Source organism: Microtus oregoni, unplaced genomic scaffold (genome assembly GCF_018167655.1).
Source record: "Microtus oregoni isolate MIOR12 unplaced genomic scaffold, Mior012 000000F_ref0000247, whole genome shotgun sequence".
NCBI lineage: Eukaryota > Metazoa > Chordata > Mammalia > Rodentia > Cricetidae > Microtus > Microtus oregoni.
Window position 1 is genome coordinate 9,769,763 of NW_024543059.1, and position 15,434 is coordinate 9,785,196.

General features: G+C 36.1%; 1 protein-coding gene across 5 annotated transcripts in view; it reads left to right on the forward strand.

The window, feature by feature from the left end:
* The window catches only part of Grm5 (glutamate metabotropic receptor 5), a 363,712-nt gene that overhangs the window by 252,006 nt on the left and 96,272 nt on the right, over positions 1-15,434 (forward strand). The gene's annotated exons all lie outside the window — the stretch shown is intronic.

Sequence of the window (15,434 nt, forward strand, 5' to 3'; positions counted from 1 at the left end):
GAGAAATAATAAAAATATGTATCTTCTAGGCATAGAAAGTGCTCAGACATAAAGAAAGAATAGGGAAATGGTAAGGGAATGGCCTTATATGTCCTCTTAGGAAGTCTGGGGAGGAAGAATAAAGTGCTTACCATGCAAGCATAAAGGCTTGAGTTTAGAGCCTTAGCACCAATGTAAAAAGTCAGGTGAGTTAGACACTGTATCTGAAATGAAGTGGAACATTAATATCTGTAGACAAACACAACTCTAAGCCTTGATTAAAGAAGCTTATATATACAGTGAATGGAAGTGAATACAGAGCCATTTGGCAACTCAAGTTGCAAAGAGTAAAGGGTGATTTGGAGCATTTTGGCTCTGCCCTCACCTGAAGGATAAGGGAACATAATGGAACAATAGGTATAAATAATGTAAATATCAGAATGATGTGGGATTCTCCGCTGTATGCTGTGAATACCATTGCTTAAGAAAGAATCTTTTTTGGCCAATGACTTAGCAGAATAGAGCTAGGCAGGAAAACTAAACTGAATGCCGGGAGAAAGAAGGCAAAGTCAGGGAGACACCATGTAGCCCTGCCAGAGATAGATGCATGCTGGATAGAACTCTAACGGGTAAGCCATAGCCATGTGGTAATACACAGATTAATGGAGATGGGTTAGTTTAGGATATAAGAGCAAGCTAAAAATATGCTTAAGCTATTAGCCAAACAGTATTGCAAATAATATAGTTTCTGAGTGATTATTTCCAATCTGGGCAGCTGGAAACAAACCAGCGGCCTTTATACAGCATAAGAAGATAGAGGGAAGACCATAAAATGCTATATTCTGGCTGTGCCACAGCCATAACAATTATGGACTCAGGTGCTACACTGAGCCTGTTAACTGTCAGGCAGATTCATTTGGGTTCCTAGCCCTCCTCGTTGAAACTGGGGAGCCCAAAAGGCTCCATTAGATAATTCAAACTTCAGTTGCAGGGGCAGCTCTAGCTAAACGCTGTGGGTTACAAAACAGAGCAAAATGACAAGAATCTATGAAAGGGGCTAATAGGGAGGAGGAGACTTGACTAAACTCGAAGAGTAATAAGATAAGGGGTTAAAATCAATCAGGATGTATTATATATGTATAAAATTGCTAAAGAATGAACTTAATTATCAAAAATAAAAGATGAAAAGCAAACAAGAAAGACAGCCAGTGTCGACCTTTGACCTCTACATATATTCACATACCCTCCACATACACATACAAAAAAGTACGTACTTTACTTAGAGAACAACACAGCCAAAAATTCCTTCTTCAGCCAAAATGTAAAATTGTGAGATCAGTTTGAACATCTCTCACTGACAATGCAAAGGGAGGCTAAAAGCAAGCACCTGGTCAAAGTGAACAATGAAGAATGCAGTCGTTGCTGAGTTGGTCACACATGTTCCTCAGATAGGAAGTTAATGGAAGCACTGTGGTCTGACTCTGAAATGGAGAGTGACATTACCCTACCACCCTTGCTTTCCCCAACCACAACCCAATTCTAGCTGATCACAGAGGGGAATAAAGTTCCCTCTTGACGATGGAGTCAGCAGATGGGGCAGTGGTTCCAAAAAGGGCTAACTAAGTACTGTTATTATGAAGATGCCCTTTGGTAAAGCTGACTTCCAGCTATTGAAATTCTAGAAAAGTAATGAGGCTAAAGAGAAAGAGAGATTTATCAGTAATTAGAAGAAAACAGTAATTAGAATCATAGGATGAAATCAAATGAGAGACTGTCTAGGGAACAGGTGAAAAAATACAGAAGGTAAGACTCATAGAAACACACTTGAGTTCCTTCTGTAGGACGAAACACAAACTGATTGCAAGGATGGGGTTTTGAAAGTCTTATTCTTCAAAGGTCATGGGCTAAGAGGCGTCCAAGAAGCCATGTACAGGTCAGCAGAGGCCAGGGACTCTCAGCACTGCTTCTGGTACCCAAAGAGACATGAGTGAATACCTATGCCTTGCAGACATTCCTTAGGGGCAGCCCATGAGTATGATGTGCTGGTCCTCTTGTGTTACTTGGAGTGTTCCTAATGCTTCTATCATTCTGTAAGCCATACCCTTGAAGTTAAGTCTGCATGTTCCAAACAACCCCACAACCTACAAAACGAAAGTGCTCTACTTGTTTTTCAAAACTCTATGGTGTTCACTGGTCTGAAAACAGATTGATAGTAAACTATAAACAATTTGGCAGTGCCCTTCTTCTCTATTGTCTCGTAGTCTAGTTTTATGTTTTCTTGGAAGAGCAAAATACATCTCTATAATCGCCCCTGATTCCCTTTCTGCCTCTGAAACAAGACTTTTGCTTTAAGTGGGCACCTGGGCATGAACAGCTAGCACATTGGACCAGTTAGAGAGAATGAAAGAAACACTAATGGGATTTTTCAGAATAATATATATATATATATATATATATATATATATATATATATAATGAAATGGATGTGATGAAAGGAGGGAAAGTAAGAGTCACCTTCTTAGAAATAAATTATCCTTAACCCTCCAGGTGCCTCTGGGCTGAATTTAATAACTAGTTCAAAGCAGAATTGCTGAAATTCTCTGTCTACATTCAGAATATTGACTGTTTTGTTTGGTGATTCTCTGCACTGAGCTGTGACTGAAACCTGTTTGTCTCACAGATGATAATATTGAAATCATAGATTTTCACACTGCCCCAGCTCTTTATACCAGACAAAACAATCATGGTCTACACCATGAACAAAAACTTTTGTTGATTAGATATTTTTAATATTTTAACTCAGAAGAAAATAAATGAGGAATAGGAAAAGGGGGATAACACATTATAAATAATTATGGAAGAATATCCTGTCACACATGATTTATTTTTCAGTTTTCTAAAAAAATATCATATGTTTTCCCTATCTCTTACATACCGTTATGATCTGAACTGTACCCCATTCAACATTACCTACACCATGCAAAATACTTTTACTGGATTTTTAATTTAACAATGACACTAAATAATGATGTATTGGTAACTTGTAAATAGAATGTCTGTCTAGACTCTGCCTGTCTTCTGATTATATGCATCCCTGCACTTCTAGCATGAATGTCTCCCAAGCACTTCAGAGTCAAATTGAACTAATTGTCCCTCCTTAGTAAACAGTATTGACCAAACAGATAAGAAAAGTTGAAGCTTTGTATCCGTGTTTTCCTTCAGTTTATTTTAGAATGTCAGCAGCCAGATGCTGTGTCCTTGACTTCTTCAGTACAAGTTATCCCTGCTGCCTCTGACATCACTCTCTGCCATCACTTCCCTGGTTGTCTTCTTATGCATGAGACTTGTCTAAAGGAGCAACCTAGAAACTGGAAAACAAGCAAAACTTTGCACGTGGCTTTGAGAAGTTTGAAAAACAAACAAACCTAGAGCCATGTCCATTCATGTTTTAAATTTTAGAAATTTTAGTGAAAATTAAACACCTGTGTTTAAGGTTTTAGATTCATATTTTTAAAGTTTTAAAGCTTCATTTTACATTTTATTCATAGTTCCCCCACCCTGCCTCCCACCACCCTCCATCTCCACCCAACCCCCAACTCCCCTTGGCCCACCCCAATCTACTCCTCTCAAAGGGTAAGGGCTCACGTGGGAAGTCAACAGAGTCTGTCACTTTAAGTTGAGGCAGGACCAAGCCCCTCCCCCCTGCATTAAGGCTGAACATTGTCATCTGACCATAGGGAATGGGCACCAAAAAGTTAACTTCAGCACCAAGGACAGATCCTGGTCCTACTGCCAGGTGCCTCACAGATAGTCTAAGCTTTATCACTGTCTCCCACTTGGAGGGCCTAGTTCAGTCCCATGGAGGCTCCACAGCTGTCAGTCTAGAGTCCTTGAGCTTCCACGAGCTTGGTTCAGCTATCTCTGTAGATTTCTCCATCATGAACTTGACCTCCTTTGCTCATATATTCCCTCCTCCCTCTCTATGATTGGCTTCCTGGACCTTGGCCTGGTGCCTGGATGTGGATCTCTATATTTGGTTCTATCAGTTGCTGGAAGAAAGTCTATGATAATAATTGGGGTCTTAGAGAGTTTCCGTGGCACCAGATTTTTCCCTAACCCTATAGTGGTTCTTTCTATCAAGATCTCTCTTTCACTGTTTTGCTTTTGCCTGTGGCATTTTTGGTGTTTCCTATGCCATCTCCAATCTGTTCACTGACTATTTCTGCAAAAGTCAAAGACCAAATACAAATGCTTCTCCACCTTTTTACCATTGTATCTCAGATCCCTAGTCAGTGCTTCTATAGATTAATATGCTTGTTGATTTATTCTTACTGAAGCATATTTATTTAATTTTTTAGACCCTCTATTTTCAGGTTATGGACAATTTATTTTTGTAATAGTGACTCTGTAGTGCTTTAGTGAATTTCATTTATATTTGCATTGCTATTTTCATATTTTTCAGAATTATAATGTGTGCTTCTCTTGGACTGGAGGTGTGAGGTTAAGACACAATCTTACACTACAGCCCAGGCTAGCACAGAACTTGCTATAAAGCCCAGGATAGCCTTGAAATCATGGAAGTCCCTCCACCTTTAGTTTCCTCACTGCTGGGAACAGAGGCATATGTTACTATGACCAACTTTCTACTGGATTTAACAAGGGATTTTCTATGATGTTCATCAGAATTTTCTCAACTTTCTCTGCTTTTTTATGCATTTAGCTAATTGTCATCACATTGTCACTTTAGATTTCAGACCATATGTCATCTAAAAAAAAAACAGTTTTCTCTCAAAAAACAAGTTCAATTTTTCTTGCCTTATCGTGAAAACAATGCTCTAGGTTATTTTTCTTAGAGAGTAGCAAAGATGATGTCTAATATATACATTCTACAATTTATATGCAAGTGTTAAGGTCTAAGAGTAATGAGACAAACTTGAAATAAAGTGGGGGAAATGTACTGTTAGATATTAACACTCATGATAATTGTTGCTATTTATTTCTTCTTTGTAGAGGTAAACAGATCAGCCACGCGAGCAGTCTTCTATGTGTATTGAAACCTGGATTTTGCAGAAAGGCAGGAAAATGTCATTCTATTAATAAGTGGCTCTAGGTAAATTGCATATCAGCAGGGGAAAATCCTGAATCACTAAAATAAAGTTTTAGTGGAGTATAAATTTTGAAATGGTGATGATAGCAAACAAGAGACATGTTATAGCATAAAGCATATTGTTTTCATTCATAGTGTAGAAATAAGTAAGCATAGAAGACATGTTTTAAAATTTGTGTATAAAAATTAAAAATTCATTTTTATAAACATCTGCATTAACTGAATGGAAAAGAGAACATAATTAGAAGAAATGTATATTTGTTTTAGGTATAAGAGTATATAGAAATGACAGACATAATGGTAAAAAATAGAATCTTTAAAATACTCATTTAAAATAAATACATAATGAAATCTTACAAATTAATATGCAAAAAGAAAGCTCACAAAAATCATAAATATTAAACACTTTTATTCTTTAAAATATGATTTCAAGTGACAATTTTACTAACTGACTTTAATCACTAGATGAGTAAAGCTATAGCCAACTAAATAGCACTACACTCCAACTAGAGTGTTTTAGTAAAAAGAAAACAAATGACAACATGAAGGATAAAATGAAGAAGATCTCAATTCTCTTAATCATTAATGTCAAGATCACAATTTGCTAGGTTATTTTGGAAAGCCATTTAACATTATCACCAAGATAGAGCTCAAGCAAACATTATGGCCTACCAAAGCCTTCTCAATATGTTCTGAACAGACATGACATTGGATCCAAACTGAATTATATACAGAATATTCAACTGAGCCATTTTAACTAAAATAAAGACAACAAAAAAGCTTGCCACCAATAGGAAGAAGAATCAATTGTGGTTTGTTTATGGAATATACTTCTTTTTTATTATGCTCTACATTTTTTTCTCCTCTTTTCTCTGCTTCTCCTCTCCCTGTCTACCCTCTCTCATGTCCTCCATACTCCAGATTCACTCAGGAAACCTTACCTTTTTCTCCTTCTTATATAGATCCATGTGTGTCTCTCTTAGGGTCCTCTTTGCTGTCTAGGTCCTCTGGGGATGCTTTTTTGTACCAGCTTCTTAGGCACCCAATGAAATCAGTCCTGTTGAACATATCTCAGAGGAAATACTCTGACTTTGGTACAGTCTCTTTCTCTCCACCTGTTGTTCTGGATAACTAGATAGATTCTGAAAACTTAAAGATTTAAAATGATTCCCCTATCCAGCCTAGATGTCTTCTAAAGAGGATTTATTTAATTTATCAACGATATAAATGAAAATAGCTGTCCAGTTTCTAGTATGTGACTTACATTTTCAGTCTACTTGGATTAATAATTGGATATTTGACATCTCAATTTATTGGCATAGATCTTGACCTTTTCTGGCTATTTGGACAAGGACTATTTCTGAAAGATAGGCTCAAATCTAGTACATATTTGTTGCTTTGTGAACCATATCACATTAATATATGGAAGTAGTAACTTGGCTTTAGCATATGTTATGAGTAAAATTTACCAATGGAAAATTGCCTCAGAGTCTATCATAAATTGAAAAAAAAGTCCACTTGCACTTGACACAGAAATCAAAGTGTCTTGATGATTTTCTAATGGCTATTCTTTTTATAATTAGAGAGATTTATAAAAACTTTACCAGTGTCTTCAAACATCTTAGATATGGTGTTCTATATGAAGAGAAATAAATGATTTAAGAAAACTGTCATTTCCACTGAAGAAGAAATGATTGTGTGTGTGTGTGTGTGCAAATACAATAGCTTTTCTTTCAAAACATGTTTCTACTTTATAGAATTCATCTGTTTGCTAAATTGATACCTACTTTACACAATAGTCTCAATTTTGCATTTCTCCAGAGTGTTATAATTTGACGGGAGTAATACACAAAGATTATGTAATATACAAAGTAATCTTTTTAAAGTATTCTCCTCAGCTTCTTCACAGTAAGAAAGTGCATAGTGAAAAAACATTTCTGGGGAAATAAGATGACAATCAAAAGAGAGAATTTATGCCAAACTGGAGTAAAAAAAAATCAAAGCAGAGTGGTATTCCAATCATTTCAATAGGTCTATTTACTTTTCTGTTATATCTATATTTTCCTGTATTTGAAGGCAGGCCACACTAAACAACCAGAATTATTCAGATCTCCCAAGGTTGGATCTCTTACAGTATCTACAGGATTGCAGTCTTTCAACAAAGTGAAAGCAGATAGATATAGGAGATAAAAAGTAACTTTCTGCTACTGTTTCAACTGACATAAATTTTTAGTATAAGGACTATTATTCTATGATGTTTCATCGACTGAAGGTTAGGAATCTGAAGGGATGGAGCATTACATCCTTCATTTGGGATAAGATATTTTTTAAAAGGCTGAAATCTGATGTGTGATATCCTTCTGTATAGTTGTTGCTTTTTAGGTTAATGAATAAAGCTACTTTGGCCTGTGACAGGGCAGAATATAGCCAGGCAGGAAGAGATAGAGAGAGTGGGCAGAGTCAGAGAGACACCAGGTAGCTGCTGAAGAAGGATGCCAACTTTACAGCCTTTTGATGACACACAGATTAATAGAAATGGGTTAACTTAAAATGTAAGAGCTAGGTAAGAATAGACCTAAGCTATTGAAGAAACAATCTTGTAATTAATATAGTTTCTGTGTGATTATTTGGGTCTGGGTGTCTGGGAACAAAAAAAGCAGTTTCCATCTACAGAAATAGACAAGTTGCATTCCTACTGGAAGTTTTGATGAGAAAGAGACGTTCATGTAAGAAAATACCAATGTTTTCCAAGATTTGAGAACATCTCTGGCTAATAACCAGAAAAGAAGCATAAACTCCAGCTCTCATCCAAAAGGAAGTGAGTTCAGGCCAGTCTAGAATGTTCTCTAGCAGATTCTTCATAAAGCTTCCAGGTTGGGTTGAACATGGGGGAGGGAGGAAATCCTATGTGGTAGTAGCATTCCCTGAGCAAGAATCTCAGAGTGAACAAAAGAGAGAACATGAACTGAGCATCAGAATTCATTTCTTGCTGCCTACTGATAATAGACTCAATGTGACCAGATGCCTCATGCCCTGCCTTGACACCTTCAAACGATGAACCAAAGTCAATTTTCCTTCCTTAACTTCTGGAGCAAATATCTTCAGCTATTTTCTCACAGCTGTGAGAAAAGTAGATAAAATTAGGATAACTCAGTGCTTCAGACCCTCAGTTGCTTCAGCTATAAGGAAAATTTAGTACATATTGTCTGTAGATCCCACAGAGAAATGGGCAAAGTCACCATAGAAATTGTCTAACTGAGAGACTTGGCAAGTTTCACTACTTTACTTCTTGATTGTTGTGCTACAGATTGTTGTGGTATAGACGTTAAAATCTTTTTCTCCCATCCATTATATATCCTATGAAATGGGAGTGTCTGAGACTCCCAAAACTCAGAGATGACTTGACTTTTGGTAGATAACTTCACCTTTTTCTCAACAATCCAACACTTAGCTTCTTGTTACAAATAAATGATTCATTACTATTTAGTGTGTATTTCTAAGACTTTTATTTAAAATTTCTATACCATTCCTTGCTTTCTCCTTTTGTTTAGAAGTTTTAAACTTTCTCAACCCTGCAAGTGGGGGGAAACAGGAATATTGTGAGAAGAATACCCAACCGCCAGTAGACTCCCACTATTAGAATAAAATCTCCAAAATATCTTTTTGAAGGCTATTTGCAAAAGATTTGGCAGGATGATTATTACATGTGGGTAGCATACCAGCTTCTATGGTAATTATGTGGGTTGTGAAAGATTCTGAGAACTAAAGTTGAGTTGCCGCCTAATGAATGTATTCATTAACTCTAACAGGCCAGGTGGATGGGTATCACTCACTCTTTCAATCATACCATAAGACATATACCGTGTTACTGTCTTATCAACTGAATAGTAAGTGGATCTGACACCTGAAATGAAATCGACATGCTAGACGTTTATAATTTAAAGCCTTATTCCTAATGAGTTACATTAATCTTACAGGGGGAGGGGAGGAGGGCGCGAACATTTGAACCCAGAGCATAGCAAATAATAGTATGTGGTTTATAACCTATCTCCCAACCCAATGATAAGTTGCAGATAAACATTTATTGAATGTTTATATGCATCAACCATTAAAATTGATACAAAAAAAATCCCAAAAATATGTAGGTGGCTTAAAAAATTATACATAAATATAGGTATGTCTAATGTGAGAATTTCAACACTATTAGAATGGTAATGTCGCCAGTGTGAAAGAGAAGTCTACCTTCCTGACTCTTCATTCTTTCTCCAGATTTGATATATTATTTGCATAATAATTGTTTGGGAAATAAGTGAATGTAGTACTTTGGAAATGGGAAGGAAGTAACTGATAACTCCAGGAGAAATCAAGCAAAGTTTTAGTAAACTGAATTCAAGCCAAGTCTGCCTCTTTGATGGATAAATTGGGTTTATTCAATCAGGAAATATGTGAGGAATTGAGTGAATGGCATTTCATGTGGTGGGAACTCCACACTCAAAATATTAGAAGCGTAATAGGGCAAAGTATATGAGAAACTAGAACAAGTGTGCTTTATCAGTAGGCAGGATGTGTGTGCTCAGTCTCATAAGAGCTACTATCACCCCCACAAGCAGATCACTGATTCCAGTGAGCAAGAATCACCTTATGTCTAGAATTTTACCTTACCCTTCCCCGTGTCCCAAGTTTGGAAATTTGGTCAGATTTTAGAGACTGTTTCTTCTGAAAATCGTCTCTATGGGGTCTGCATTTTTATTCTGGCATTCTGTCTCTTAGAACAGTATTTGAGATGATTTGTTTATGCTGTTTCCCATGACAGCATAGGGAGAGGACTCTCGAGAACTCTATTGACTTATAGGGAAGAAATAAGTTGTAGTTTGAGTGTTCAGCTGCTGAGGCATTATGTGTGATTAGCCTTCGGCACAAATACATTAAGAGACTGCAAATATAATGTCTAGGAGTTTGGAAACATTTAGAATACAAATTGATCAAGGAAAAATGTTGGGAAGGCAGGACAAAATGTAATTTTCATGATTAATGATAAAGAGACTTGAAATCTAATGAGTTGCCTGTTTATGAGTCAATAGGATAAAAAGCAAAGGGGATGCTGATTCTGAAGGAAAAATGAATAAATACCAGTGGATCACTGATGGTGATGCCCATTCTGGGAGGTCACACATAATGAGCTCATGACTTCCTTGGGTGTGGCCTGTTTTTAATGACTAACACAGAAGAGGCACTCAAAACTCATAGAGAATTAATGCTTTGTAACTAGTACAACATTAATTCTATCACTAATACACACCAGTCCATTAGTTTAGTGCTGTATTTGTTTTTCTATTTTTGAGGGAAATAATAGCAATAATTTAAAACAAATATTGATTCTAAAAATGAGAAAAGGAAGGAATTATATTTTGAGCAAAAAAATAAAATTGTTTAGCTCTTTTATAAAACACTAGATAATTTGCAATTATTTTTATTCTTTAGTTTTAATTATTCTGGTAAGTATGTATCCCTTAAAAATTCTCCATGGAGCCAGGCGGTGGTGGCACACGCCTTTAATCCCAGCAATCGGGAGGCAGAGGCAGGCGGATCTCTGTGAGTTCGAGACCAGCCTGGTCTACAAGAGCTAGTTCCAGGACAGGCTCCAAAACCACAGAGAAACCCTGTCTCGAAAAACCAAAAAAAAAAAAAATTCTCCATGGTTTTGCTAAATAAATGTGATGGCAAATCTAATTATTATAAGGCCTGCAGTGATTTTATAAAATTTGTCAGATGTTATGTATGTATGCATATATATGTAATATGATTACTGTGTTATGCATATATGTAAATTTATAAACATAATTAAATATGACATATAATAATTACAAATAATTTAATGCAATTAATGATAGAATAATTCTAATGTTGGGGTACTTATATGGCTGAATTATATAATGGCATTTCTAAATACATGAACCTTTTCTTGTGTGTTATTAAAGCAACTAAATTTGTTAGTCTGAATTATAGAAATTTTTAAAATAATCTTTAAAAGAAAACAGACTACCATGAATTGTGAATTATGAGAAAAATAATGAAAAAGATTTGAGAGGAAGAAAGAAGGGCGAATGGCTGAGTATTCTCATGAGAAAAGTGTATAATTTTCAGAATATAATCTTGGGAAGAGAATGAAAGTGAAATATTGTAGACTATGTTTTTAAGTTGTTTTCAGGAAAGAAATAAAGTAATATAAGAAGTTGGTGAGAGAGTTGAGTTCACCAGTTAATATCACATGCTGCTTTCAGAGCATCTGACTTTGGTTCCCAGTTCCACATCACACAATTCACAAACTACCTATTACTCCAGACACACACACACCCACAAACACTCTCCTCTCTCTCTTTCTCTCTCTCTCTCTCTCTCTCTCTCTCTCTCTCTCTCTCTCTCACACACACACACACACACACACACACTCTTTTTCTCTCTCTCACACACACATGCAAGTGCACTTGTTCGTGCACAATTACAAATAAAATGTATCTTAGGATGACAAAGGATTTTAAATGTCTCTTGAGAAGGTTCTTTGAGAATATATGGATATTTTCCTTTTGGGTAAACCTTGGTGTGTGAGTTAAGAAAGCTTTTCTTCCTTCTAATAACCAAGTCACTCTGCTATTCAGCCAAAACAAAGCTAGAAGCAGCACTAGAACAAAAATCAATTAAAAGTGGCCATGAAGTCTCCTTTTTACTACAATGTTCTACAAACATGCTGAAAATTCTAAATTAGTAAACATTTTTCTAGGGAAAACACTTGTTTAAGTTGCTCTAAATTTCGGGTCACAATATTTTTATCAACTAATAATTTTTATCAACTTGTTTAATGTGTGTTCCTGCTTAAGTATATTCTTTCTTGATACCAAGTTGATCACTATTATAAAATTCCCAGAGTAGAGCATTTTATCAATTGCTAAATGCAAGTCATATGATGCATGTATTTCCTATGTAAATCACAGTTTCCCTGTTCTTAAGAACACCAGATCACATACAAGTTCTATTCTTGGGGCCATGTGAGAGGGCAAAATCACCAACAAAACCTATACAAATGTGGTAATTCTGAGAGTAAACCCAGTATGAGAAAGAGGCTTTCCTCTGTGCAAACTGACATCTCATTTAAGCTCTCATGGGAAAATCATATCAGAACACTGATTTTCCTTCTCTGCATATTTGTGGATGTCTCAAAACTAAACCAACATCAAAACGGTTTTGTAATTAAAGTGCAGAAAGTAGTTGAATTTGCAAACATGTAATGGGGATGGCTGAGACTTAAACCCTGGGCTTTGTGAACACTAGGCAAGTGTTCTGATGCTGAGCTATACCTCAGACCAGAGTTTGTAAATATGGATAATGAAAATCAACAGTCTCATATATATTTTTAAAAAAATGGGGAAAGAAAACTGGAATAGATTGTAAGTCATGGGCAAAATGCTCACTAGTGAGAAGAAAAACAAATTAGTTGGACAGATGGATGGACGGACATGCTGTAAGTCTGGAGAAGAACCCAACGTGCGGCAGTTCCTTAGCTTTCTTTCCTTTTCCTCTTGCTATGGTAAAACATGTATCACTGCAAGCATTAATGTGGCCCCAGAATGTTGAACACAATCTTATCAAAGCAATGGAAAGCACTGGGTGGTAGGAAGGTAAGTTTCACTTTTCCTTACCACGTATTTTACTACTTTTAGATTCTTTTTATTTTGTGTTGGAGATGCTCTGTAGTTTTAGACAGATCTGATTGTTTGCACCAATCACAAGAACCGATGACCAGTGCATAAAGCACCTTTCCACTGTAAAATATTCTTGAAAAGACATTCTTGCTAGACATTCTTGATTAGTTCAAAATGAACGAACCTATTTGGGCTTGTGGTTATTGAGAATTTGCTGTTTCTTCACTAGCTCCTTGTTGATTTGTGTTTTTACTATACATTGGAAATATCTGGATCATACTGATTTTAAACTTCCAACAGGAGCTAACAAAGCATCATCTTCTTCTAAATTGTTATAAAGCAATTTGTATCCTAGACAAAGAATGAAAGAACAAAGTTAAAGATGAGCAAATAAACATTATTTATTTATTTATTATTATGTATACAATATATTCTATCTGTGTGTACGTCTGCAGGCCAGAAGAGGGCACCAGACCTCATTACAGATGGTTGTGAGCCACCATGCAGTTGCCAGGAATTGAACTCAGGACCTTTGGAAGAGCAGGCAATGCTCTTAACCACTGAGCCATCTCTCCAGCCCCATTTATTTATTTATTTATTTATTTATTTATTTATTATGTATACAATATTCTGTCTGTGTGTATGCCTGCAGGCCAGAATTCCAGATACTTTTCATCTATGGAAACACTATCCCCAAGAGAGTTTATCAAGACCAGCTTTTTGCAAACTCCATTAAATTCAATGAATGAGTTGTGAAGCGCAAACTGAGCCCATTGTCTTCTCACATTTTTATATAACATTCATAATCACAGTGTTACATAAGAGCGAGCTAACATTAACCAAGGAACAATTTGAATTCACATATCCATGGAGAAGGGGACCCAGGCTGACAGACGAGCTTCCTGTCCTGTCTGCAGCTCGCCCATGCATCTCCTGGGTGCCAGAGAGCTCCACACTCTCTTCTCAGCAACCACAGAGGGAGGAATTGAGATAAACAAGCCCCCTTCACTTCAACTTGTCAGCTTTAAATAAAATCTTCTGGAGCTGAAAATGAGAAACTTGAGAGAAGATAATTGTGTGAAGTATTCAAATTCAACATTGGGACAGATTCACTGTTTTCCTTCGCGTTCCCTAATCTGCTACAAAAGTTTCTTAAAATTACTCCATAGATAACTTTAATAAGCTATCTTGTCTAAGGAGCATTAGGAGAAGAGTTGGCTCTTTTTTTCCTTATTTCTTTTTTTCCCTCTCTGTTCTTTTGCCTTGGGAAAAAGCTCAACTCATCATGGGTAACCTCCGTAATCCACTAATGATAATCTATGACCTCTCCAGCAGCTCCGAGTTATCAGTGTTTAAATCAGAAGAGATATGGCATATCATACTTTAAAATATTCTTTGTTATGTTGTTTTCTCAGAACTGATTTTGTAGCTAAATTATATTGGATACAAACATTATCCAATTAATAATGTTTTAATTATTAAATTAATAAATTAATTTGTATCAGTTAAAATAATAGAGATAATGTAAACAGTGGATTTGAATCTAAATCTGTGTTCTCCACCAGCTTCTCAAATTCAGACATCTTCCTCATGTGCAGCCAGCAGGCACCGTAATGCGCTAACTCTCGGCTCTCTCCACATTGCTTCTTTGCTTCTTTGGTGTTGGTCTTTTGAATTGTCATAATTTCCTGGAGGATATATTTCCTTAAAGAGAACGTCGATGTCTTCCAGAAAAGATAGCATCTCTTGGTGCAGAAAATAGCCATTACCAGCTGGGCGCTCCAGCAGACAAGAGGAAAGACAAATCAAGCACATGTAGCTGCTACAAGAAATACTTTTTAAATTAAATGTCTCTTCTTCTGTTTTATTTCAATACTCTGTTCCCTTTGTTTTCTAAATAACCTTAGACTATTTTTCCTCCTTTAGTTCTGTTCTCCTAAGGTGAGAGTCCAGGTGGAATTGTGAGTTCACGGGCTGTGTTCCTTCTCATTGTCATCAATAGCCTACCTTTTAATTTCCTGAAGTCATGCAAATAGAAAATTTCTAACATATGCTTAAATGCATTTGAAAAGTTCCATGGGCTGACAAGGAGTGTAAGCACTGCAGTCTATAAATCTTTCAGCATCAGACTATCAAAAATCAATGTTTAATAAGATGGCTATCTGGAAGATATTTTAACCCTTATTATTTTTGTATGTAAATAACAATAGTATCATACAATGGTGTGTTTTAATGAATATTATGTATATTTTGGAAATATTTCTCAATCTTATTTTATTTTTCTTTTAATGATTGCTGTAATGTAAATGAAATGTGTATTTAAGGCTGATTTGATTAAGTTGTTAAAATTACAGGGAAATTATGCATGGTAAAATTGTGAAACTTACAGTGTTTTTTCGAAATCTGTAAAATTCCATTAAAAATGCTAGCTTTTTGTCTATAATTCAAGGTAAGATTATTGCCTTCTGGCATCTAAATTCTAGAATTTCCATCATTTTATTGCCTTGCTTTCTACTCCTAACAGGCTGGTAGGTGACAGTCATCTCTGGCAGAGAGTACAGCATCTTCGTGAGTCCTGCAGTAGCCACTTTACAAAGTGGTATCTCAAACCAGAAAGATTTGTTTCCCTGGGATAGTTTTTCTTTAAGCTG